Raw genomic sequence first — 10996 nt, 5'->3', positions numbered from 1 at the left:
TCTGAATTTCTGGTGCAAATAACATCAGAGGGAGGTGCACCAGGTGGGCACAACCCACCTGGGCGAGCCAGGACCCCCAGGCGCGCCCTAGTGGGTTGTGGTCCCCACGTGGCTCCCCTCACTTATCCCTTCATCCCACATCATCACTTACCTCCAGAAAAAAAAATCTCCATTGCTCTCTCTCTCCCGTGTTCTTGCTCTCAAACCCGCGGATTTCAATCTCTTTGCTCGAAGCTCCGTTTTCGAAACCGTTTCGGGGGATTGTTGCTTGGTATGTGACTCCACCGTTTGTCCAATTAGTTTTTGTTTTAGTGGTTTATATTTTGAATAATTAGCTACTCTTGGTGCTGCTGTAGATGAGCTTGCATGTTGAATTCTTAGAGTTCTAAGTAGTTTGAATGCTTGCTATGGTCTTTATGTATCCCTATGAGTAGTTGGTATCATTTTTGTGAAGTTTTGTTGAGAAAATTTTGTGGGACTAATAAATTTTAGAATTTTGTTCATAGGAAAACCATGAATATCTTTGTGAAGTTTGGCTCTAAGAAGAACTCCAAGGGTGTTATTGGGGAGTCATCTGATAGTGGTCTCCATCCTCGGAGGTTGACAGAAGTACGGCCGTGTGAATGGCCGCATAGTCCGTTCCTGGAAGAGGCTGGAATTCTTCAGGAGTTCACACAATATGCTGCTAATGCCGGCCTCACCGACTTCATCGCAGATGAGTGTGAACAGCATCAAATCCTCACAAACATCTTTGTTCAAATTTTTACTTTCTTGCCTAGGAATAATCCTCCTGAAGTGAGCTTTGATTTATATGCTGAAAACCATCAGATACCACTTACTGAATTTTGTGACATATGCATGATCCCTTCTGATGGGAGCTTAGCCGAGCCTAGGCCGGCGGAGTTTGAGACCTTTTATCGCACCTTGACAGTGGGAGATGAGAGAGGTGTGTCAGCTACCACTGCCGCTGGCTTGCATTTTCCTGCTGTTCATATTTTGCACTTTTCATTACAATGCTTGCTTGCTAGGGAGAAGGTGGGTGCGCTTAGTTAACCGGACCTTTGCTGTTTTACGTCGTGCATTAGAGGGCGACAACACTCATAGCTTGGGAGCTATTGTGGCTTGTCGCCTCCATATTAATAAATCCCAGGGTAAAATACATGGTGGGATTTATGCTACTTGTTTGGCGGCTCACTTTAATGTTGAGATACGCCCCCATGATTACCCTCTGACCAAGGTTTACCTAGACCGCCCAGCCATGGAACACCATCATTTTCTTAAACGAGATTATCCTAACATTCCTATTCCTTATAACCTAGTTTTCAGCATTAACACTCGTGATATTATTCCATTGCCTGCTCCTGCTTTGTTTGATTCTGTTGCCAGGGGTGGATATAGGATTATGCCTGCGGACATCATCGCCTACCAGAACGATCAGGCTGCTACAGAGGCAGAGGACGAGCCTCAACAGTGGGCTGAGTGGATGCCCGCTCCTCAGTACCCGAACTACCATCCAGGCTACTGATCAACTACCAAGTTAGGCCAAAGCTTAAGCTTGGGGGAGTACGTGTTCCCACCGACTTTACATTCATGTCTACTTATTTTTCATTAGTCAGTGTTCACACTTTTTCATTGTATCATCCATGCTTAGATTTATTCTCTTGCTTTCTTCTTGTGTGTTTGAAAAACTTTAGAAAAACCAAAAAATTAGTTGTAGTTAATTTACTTTCTATGCATGCTTAGTTGTAATACTACAAAGAAAACCCAAAAAGATTTCCTTGTTCTTCTTTTGCTTGTTGGGAGCTTTCCCGTGTAAATAGTTGTTCTCGTTTTTGCTTTTCCCTTTTATTTGCTTGTTCAAGAAAACCAAAAACTCCAAAAATATTTCAGTGTGTATCTCTGAATTTCTTTTCTTTTTGTTCGAGTCTTACCAAGGAGAAGACCATGATGAAAATGTTGAGTGGATCTCATTTGAATAATTGTTGAACTAATAAAGAGCCCATTTTACCTTGTCTTCTCCTGTTGAATAAAATGTTTACAGATTCCAGCTTAGTCCATGACACTCTTGAACTATTATTATTATTATCATATCGTTCAGTCGTGCAAGTGAAAGGCAATAATGACGATATTCGATGAACTGGCCGTGGTAGAGAGAAACTGGTATGAACTCGACTTGTTCTGTTTGTGTAAATATGTTTAACCTAGTATCCATGATTCAACACATTATGATTAAACATGTTTGCAATGACAATTAGAGATTGTAGTTTCTCATGCCATGCATAAGTAGCTAGGAGTGAATAATGATTTATCTTGGTTATCAACATTGCGTTAAAATGATTGTGATGTAGTATGATGATATGGTATCCTCCTCTGATTGTTCGAGTGGCTTGACTTGGCACATGTTCATGCATGTATTTGAATCAAAACCAACATAGCCTCTATGATATTTATGTTCATGGTGTTCATATCCTACTCATGCTAGTGTCCAATGTTACTTATGCATAATGCATGGTTATAACCGTTGTTGCTCTCTAGCTGGCCGCTTCTCAATCTAATTGCTAGCCTTCGCCTGTACTAAGTGGGAATTCTTCTTATACATCAAAAACCTTGAACCCAAAGTTATTCCAGATGAGTCCACCATACCTAACTATATGCGGTATTACCCTGCCGTCCTAAGTAAATTTGCATGTGCCACCTCTAAAAACATCAAATAAATATCCTTTTTGTGTGCCTGGGTCGTTCATGGAATGACAGGAGGTGGTCGGTATCTTCCATGCTAAGCGGGTTATTTTCAGGTCGAGTGTTTCTTCACTCGCCATCGCATGAGAAAAGGGCGGTAATAGGGATGCCCAGTCCCAAACTGCAAACTGAAAAATAGTTAAGCACTTAAAATAATCAAACAAAAACTCCCAATGGAGTCAAAACCTTTAGTTTATCGCTTGGGAACCGCCACTAGCGTGTTTAGCATGGAAGATATTGATAACTGATGGTTGTGAAGTAAATGAGAAGGGTGCATGTCTAAAAATATCATTTACCTCTATTTTAAAACTTGAGCTCTGGCACCTCTGCAAATCACTGCTTCCCTCTGCGAAGGGACTATCTATTTACTTTTATGTTGAGTCATCACCTTCTAAAACAAGCGCCAGAACCTGAGAGCACGGCTGTCTTGACATATGCATTGTGTGTAGCTAATGTTGGGTGCATCATGACTAGATCTTTTCTACCATGAATTACAATGTTTAGTCGCTGCTTGAACTTTGGGGGTGCTCTGCATTTATGTTTTGCGGTCTCAGAAAGGGCTAGCGAGATACCACTATTGTCATATTTTATCATAGTTGTTTTGACAACGTGTTGCCGTTTGAGATGTCTTATTATTGCTCGCTAGCTGATTATGTCATTGATATGAGTTAATATAATCTTTAAGAGTTACTGTCGGCTTGGTTAGTTATAATGTTGGCTGAAAACCTGGGTGCTGTTTAAGCTTATTTATGCAAACAAGAGCAAAAGAGTTCGTAAAAGTTTTACTTTTTCACTTTCAGTTTATCAACTGAATTGCTTGAGCACAAGCAAAGGTTTAAGCTTGGGGGAGTTGATACGTCTCCAACATATCTACTTTTCCTAACGCTTTCCCTCTTGTTTTGTACTCTAATTTGCATGATTTGAATGAAACTAACCCCGGGCTGACGCTGTTTTCAGCAGAACTACCATGGTGTTGTTGTTGTGCAGAAATAAAAGTTTTCGGAATGGAACAAAACTTTGCGAGGAATTTTCATATCAAATAAGAGAATTTCTGGAGCCAAGACCTACCGAAGGGGGGCACCTGGCTGGGCACAACCCACCAGGGCGCGCCCCCTCTCCTTGCGCGCCCAGGTGGGTTGTCCCGACCTGGTGGCCCCGCAGACCCTAAAATCGACACTATAAAATCCTATTTTTCCAGAAAAAATCATGGAGAAAGAATTATCGCGATCCACGAGACAGAGCCGCCGTCACCTCCTGTTTTTCATCGGGAGGCCAGATTTGGAGTCCGTTTGGGGCTTCGGAGAGGGGGATCTTCGTTCTTCGTCATCACCAACCCTTCTCCATCGCCAATGCTCCCCACCAGGAGTGAGTAATTCCTTCGTAGGCTCGCTGGTCGGTGGGGAGTTGGATGAAATTCATCATGTAATCGAGTTAGTTTTGTTAGGGCTTGATCCCTAGTATCCACTATGTTCTTAGATTGATGTTGCTATGACTTTGCTATGCTTAATGCTTGTCACTTTGGGCCCAGGTGCCATGAACTCAAATCTGAACCGTTTATGTTATCATAATTATATCCATGTTCTAGATCCGATCTTGCAAGTTATAGTCACCTACTACGTGTTATGATCCGGTAACCCCGGAGTGACAAAAAAAGGGGACTTCTTCCGATGATGACCGTAGTTTGAGGAGTTCATGTATTCACTATGTGTAAATGCTTTGTTCCTGTTCTCTATTAAAAGGAGGCCTTAATATCCCTTAGTTTCCAATATGGAACCGCTGCCATGAGAGGGTAGGACAAAAGATGTCATGCAAGTTCTTTCCATAAGCACGTATGACTATTTATGGAATACATGCTTACATTATATTGACGAACTGGAGCTAGTGTCCTATCGCCCTAGGTTATAACTGTCTCATGATGAATATCATCCAACAAGTCACAGATCCAATGCCTACGAATTTATCTTATATTGTTCTTGCTAAGTTACTACTGTTATCATCACTGTTACACTTGCTACAAAATTACTGCTATCAGTACCTCCCTACCAGAGTTATGGCAAGGCACACATCAGGTCTGGTACACAGCATAGCATACATGATAAACCTATGGCTAAGGCATAGGGAATGACTTTCATTTTCTCTCTATCATCTACAGTGGTCGGGCTTTGAATCTGACTCAACTTCACACCTTGTAACACAGGCAAGAAGCCTTTCTTTGACTGATCCATTTTGAACTTGTTCATAACTATATCAAGATATGTGCTTTGTGAAAGTCCTATTAAGCGTCTCAATCTATCCCTATAGATCTTGATGCCTAATATATAAGCAGCTTCACCAAGGTCTTTCATTGAAAAATACTTATTCAAGTATCCTTTTATGCTATCCAGAAATTCTATATCATTTCCAATCAACAATATGTCATCCACATATAATATTAGAAATGCTACAGAGCTCCCACTCACTTTCTTGGAAATACAGGCTTCACCGTAAGTCTGTATAAAACCAAATGCTTTGATCACCTCATCAAAGCGTATATTCCAACTGCGAGATGCTTGCACCTGTCCATAGATGGATCGGTGGAGATTGCACACTTTGTTAGCACCTTTAGGATAGACAAAACCTTCTGGTTGCATCATATACAACTCTCCTTTAAGAAATCCATTAAGGAATGCAGTTTTGACGTCCATTTGCCAGATTTTACAATCATAAAATGCGGCAATTGCTAACATGATTCAGACAGACTTAAGCATCGCTACGGGTGAGAAATTCTCATCAAAGTCAACTCCTTGAACTTGTGGAAAACCTTTCACGACAAGTCAAGCTTTGTAGATAGTAACATTACCATCAGCGCCAGTCTTCCTCTTGAACATCCATTTATTCTCTATGGCTTGCCGATCATCGGGCAAGTCCACCAAAGTCCACACTTGGTTCTCATACATCGATCCTATTTCAGATTTCATGGCCTCAAGCCATTTATCGGAATCTGGGCTCATCATCGCTTCTTCATAGTGCGTAGGTTCGTCATGGTCTAGTAACATGACTTCCAGAACAGGATTACTGTACCACTCTGGTGCGGAACGTGCTCTGGTTGACCTATGAGGTTTGGTAGTAACTTGGTCTGAAGTTTCATGATGATCAGCATTAGCTTCCTCTCTAGTTGGTGTAAGCATCACGGGAACGGTTTTCTGTGATGAGCTACTTTCCAATTCGAGAGAAGGTACAATTACCTCATGAATTTCTACTTTCCTCCCACTCACTTCTTTCGGGAGAAACTCCTTCTCTAGAAAGGATCCATTCTTAGCAAGAAAGATCTTGCCTTCGGATCTGTGGTAGAAGGTGTACCCAACAGTTTCTTTTGGGTATCCTAGGAAGAGATGATACATCTCCAACATATCTATAATTTTTTATTGTTCCATGCTATTATATTATCTGTTTTGGATGTTTAATGGGCTTTATTATGCACTTTTATATTATTTTTGGGACTAACCTATTAACCGAAGGCCCAGTGCAAATTGCTGTTTTTTTGCCTATTTCAGTGTTTCGCAAAAAAGGAACATCAAACGGAATCCAAACGGAATGAAACCTTCGCGAGGATCGTTTTTGGAACAAACGCAATCCAGGAGACTTCGAGTGGACGTCAAGGAAGCAGCGAGGAAGCCACGAGGCAGGGAGGTGCGCCCTAGGGGGGTGGGCGCGCCCCCACCCTCATGGGCCCCTCGCAGCTCCACCGACCTACTTCCTTCGCCTATATATACTCGTATACCCCGAAAACATCCAGGAGAGCCACGAAACACTTTTTCCACCACCACAACCTTCTGTACCCGTGAGATCCCATCTCGGGGCCTCTTCCGGCGCTCCGCCGGAGGGGGAATCGATCATGGAGGACTTTTACATCAACACCATGGCCTCTCCGATGATGTGTGAGTAGTTTACCACAGACCTTCGGGCACATAGTTATTAGCTAGATTGCTTCTTCTCTCTCTTTGGATCTCAATACAAAGTTCTCCTCGATTCTCTTGGAGATCTATTCGATGTAATACTTTTTGCGGTGTGTTTGTCGAGATCCGATGAATTGTGGGTTTATGATCAAGATTACCTATGAACAATATTTGATTCTTCTCTGAATTCTTATATGCATGATTTGATATCTTTGCAAGTCTCTTCGAATTATCAGTTTGGTTTGGCCTACTAGATTGATCTTTCTTGCAATGGGAGAAGTGGTTAGCTTTGGGTTCAATCTTGCGGTGCTCGATCCCAGTGACAGAAAGGGAAACGACACGTATTGTATTGTTGCCGTCGAGGATAAAAAGATGGGGTTTATATCATATTGCTTGAGTTTATCCCTCTACATCATGTCATCTTGCTTAAAGCGTTACTCCGTTCTTATGAACTTAATACTCTAGATGCATGCTGGATAGCGGTCGATGTGTGGAGTAATAGTAGTAGATGCATAATCGTTTCGGTCTACTTGTCACGGACGTGATGCCTATGTTCATGATCATGCCTAGATATTCTCATAACTATGCGCTTTTCTATCAATTGCTCGACAGTAATTTGTTCACCCACCGTAAAATATGCTATCTTGAGGGAAGCCACTAGTGAAACCTATGGCCCCCGGGTCTATTTTCCATCATATTAATCTCCTGTCAACTAGCTATTTCTGTCGCCGTTTATTTTCCAATCTTTACTTTTCAATCTATACAACAAAAATACCAAAAATATTTATCTTATTATCTCTATCAGATCTCACTTTTACAAGTGGCCGTGAAAGGATTGACAACCCCTTTATCGCGTTGGTTGCAAGGTTCTTAATTGTTTGTGCAGGTATTAGGGATTTGCGTGTAGTATCCTACTAGATTGATACCTTGGTTCTCAACAACTGAGGGAAATACTTACGCTACTTTGCTGCATCACCCTTTCCTCTTCAAGGGAAAACCAACTCATGCTCAAGAGGTAGCAAGAAGGATTTCTGGCGCCGTTGCCGGGGAGATCTGCGCACAACTCAAGACATACCAAGTACACATCACAAACTCTTATCCCTCGCATTACATTATTTGCCATTTGCCTCTCGTTTCCTCTCCCACTTCACCCTTGCCGTTTTATTCGCCCTTTTCGTTCGTCTCTTTTCACTTGCCTCTTGTGTGCCTGTTTGCCCTGATGGCCTTGCTTAAAAATGTTGATCCTCACCGTAGAAGGTTGGAAGAAATTGAAAACAATGTTAGAAGCTTTATGACTTTGCAATTTGAGCATAATAATTTCTTCAGAAACGAGCTTAAGGAACAAAAAAGTTTTATGGAGTACATGAATAAAGAGCTTGATGATATGTCTAAGGAATTTTATGGTTTGAATCTCAGTTTGCTCATCTTGAAAATTTAGTAGGCCAAATTGCTGATAAAGAAGTCACCTTAGTTAATAAGATGGCCGCCAAACTAGAAAAGCTAGAGGGTAATAATGATGAAGATCTAAAAGTGATTGATGTGTCTCCTATTAAATCCTTGTTTTCTAATATGAATCTTGATAAAGATGGGACTGGAGATGATTCAACTTTAGTTAAAAAGCGTCCCAATGATTCGGAGTTTTTAGATCTTGATGCAAAAATTGGTAAAAGTGGGATTGAAGAGGTCAAAACTTTAGATAGCAATGAACTCGCTATTTTGGATTTCAAGGAATTTAATTATGACAATTTTTCTTTGATAGATTGTATTTCCTTGTTGCAATCCGTGTTAAATTCTCCTCATGCTTATAGTCAAAATAAAGCTTTTACCAAACATATCGTTGATGCTTTAATGCAATCCTATGAAGAAAAACTTGAATTAGAAGTTTCTATCCCTAGAAAACTTTATGATGAGTGGGAACATACTATTAAAATTAAAACTAAAGATCATGAATGCTATGCTTTGTGTGATTTGGGTGCTAGTGTTTCCACGATTCCAAAAACTTTGTGTGACGTGTTAGGTTTTCGTGAATTTGATGATTGTTCTTTAAATTTGCATCTTGCGGATTCCACCATTAAGAAACCTATGGGAAGGATTAATGAAGTTCTTATTGTTGCAAATAGGAATTATGTGCCCATAGATTTCATTGTTCTTGATATAGATTGCAATCCTACATGTCCTATTATTCTTGGTAGACCTTTCCATAGAACGATTGGTGCAATTATTGATATGAAAGAAGGAAATATTAGGTTCCAATTTCCATTAAGGAAGGGCATGGAACACTTTCCTAGGAAGAAAATTATATTGCCTTATGAATGTATTATGAGAGCCACTTATGGATTGCATACCAAAGATGACAATACCTAGATCTTTTCTTGTTTTTTATGCCTAGCTAGGGGCGTTAAACGATAACGCTTGTTGGGAGGCAACCCAATTTTATTTTTGTTCCTTGATTTTTGTTCCTGTTTAGTAATAAATATTTCATCTAGCCTCTGGTTAGATGCGGTTTTATGTTTTAATTAGTGTTTGTGCCAAGTAAGACCTATAGGATCTTTTTGGATGATAGTTATTTGATCTTGCTGAAAATTCCAGAAACTTTCTGTTCACGAAAACAATTGTTTAAAATCACCAGAACGTGATAAAATACTGATTCCAATTGCAGCAGATCAATAATCAAATTATCTAGGCCGTCCTATTTTGGTAGAATTTTTTGAGTTCCAGAAGTTTGCGTTAGTTACAGATTACTACAGACTGTTCTGTTTTCGACAGATTCTGTTTTTCGTGTGTTGTTCGCTTATTTTGATGAATCTATGGCTAGTATCGGGGGGGGGGGGGTATGAACCATAGAGAAGTTGGAATACAGTAGGTTTAACACCAATATAAATAAATAATGAGTTCATTACAGTACCTTAAAGTGGTAGTTTGTTTTATTTTGCTAACTGGGCTCATGAGATTTTCTGTTGAGTTTTGCGTTGTGAAGTTTTCAAGTTTTTGGGTAAAGATTTGATGGATTCTGGAACAAGGAGTGGCAAGAGTCTAAGCTTGGGGATGCCCAAGGCACCCCAAGGTAAAATTCAAGGACAACCAAAAGCCTAAGCTTGGGGATGCCCCGGAAGGCATCCCCTCTTTCGTCTTCGTCTATCGGTAACTTTACTCGATGCTATATTTTTATTCACCACATGATATGTGTTTTGCTTGGAGCGTCTTGTATTATTTGAGTCTTTGATTTTTAGTTCACCACAATCATCCTTTCTGTACACACCTTTTGGGAGAGACACACATGAATCGGAATTTATTAGAATACTCTATGTGCTTCACTTATATCTTTTGAGCTAGATAATTTTGCTCTAGTGCTTCGCTTATACCCTTTTAGAGCACGGTGGTGGTTTTATTTTGTAATTATTGATCTCTCATGCTTCACTTATATTATTTTGAGAGTCCTTTAGAACAGCATGGTAGTTTGCTTTGGCTATAAAATTAGTCCTAATATGATAGACATCCAAGATGGGTATAATAAAAACTTTCATATAGGGTGCATTAAATACTATGATAAATTTGATACTTGATAATAGTTTTGAGATATAAAGGTGGTAATGTTAGAGTCATGCTAGTTGGGTAATTGTGAAATTGAGAAATACTTGTGTTAAGGTTGGCAAGTCCCGTAGCATGCACGTATGGTAAACGTTGTGTGACAAATTTGAAGCATGGGGTGTTCTTTGATTCCTTTCCTTATGAGTGGCGGTCGGGGACGAGCGATGGTCTTTTCCTACCAATCTATCCCTCTAGGGGCATGCGAAGTAGTACTTTGCTTCGAGGGCTAATAAACTTTTGCAATAAGTATATGAGTTCTTTATGACTAATGTGAGTCCATGGATTATACACACTCTTACCTTTCCGCGATTTGCTAGCCTCTACGGTACCGTGCATTGCCCTTTCTCACCTTGAGAGTTGGTGCAAAATTCGCCGGTGCATCCAAACCCCGTGATATGATATGCTCTATCACACATAAGCCTCGTTATATCTTCCTCAAAACAGCCACCATACCTACCTATTATGGCATTTCCATAGCCATTCCGAGATATATTGCCATGCAACTTTCCACCGTTCCGTTTATTATGACACGTTCCATTATTGTCATATTGCTTCGCATGATCATGTAGTTGACATCGTATTTGTGGCAAAGCTACCTTTATAATTCTTTCATACATGTCGCTCTTGATTCATTGCATATCCCAGTACACCGCCGGAGGCATTCACATAGAGTCATATTTTGTTCTAAGTATCGAGTTGTAATTCTTGAGTTGTAAGTAAATAGAAGTGTGATG

The sequence above is a fragment of the Aegilops tauschii genome, chromosome 2 (assembly GCF_002575655.3).
Source record: "Aegilops tauschii subsp. strangulata cultivar AL8/78 chromosome 2, Aet v6.0, whole genome shotgun sequence".
NCBI classification, from domain to species: Eukaryota; Viridiplantae; Streptophyta; class Magnoliopsida; order Poales; family Poaceae; genus Aegilops; species Aegilops tauschii.
The sequence above is the reverse complement of the archived record's forward strand: the minus strand, read 5'-3'. Positions refer to the sequence as shown.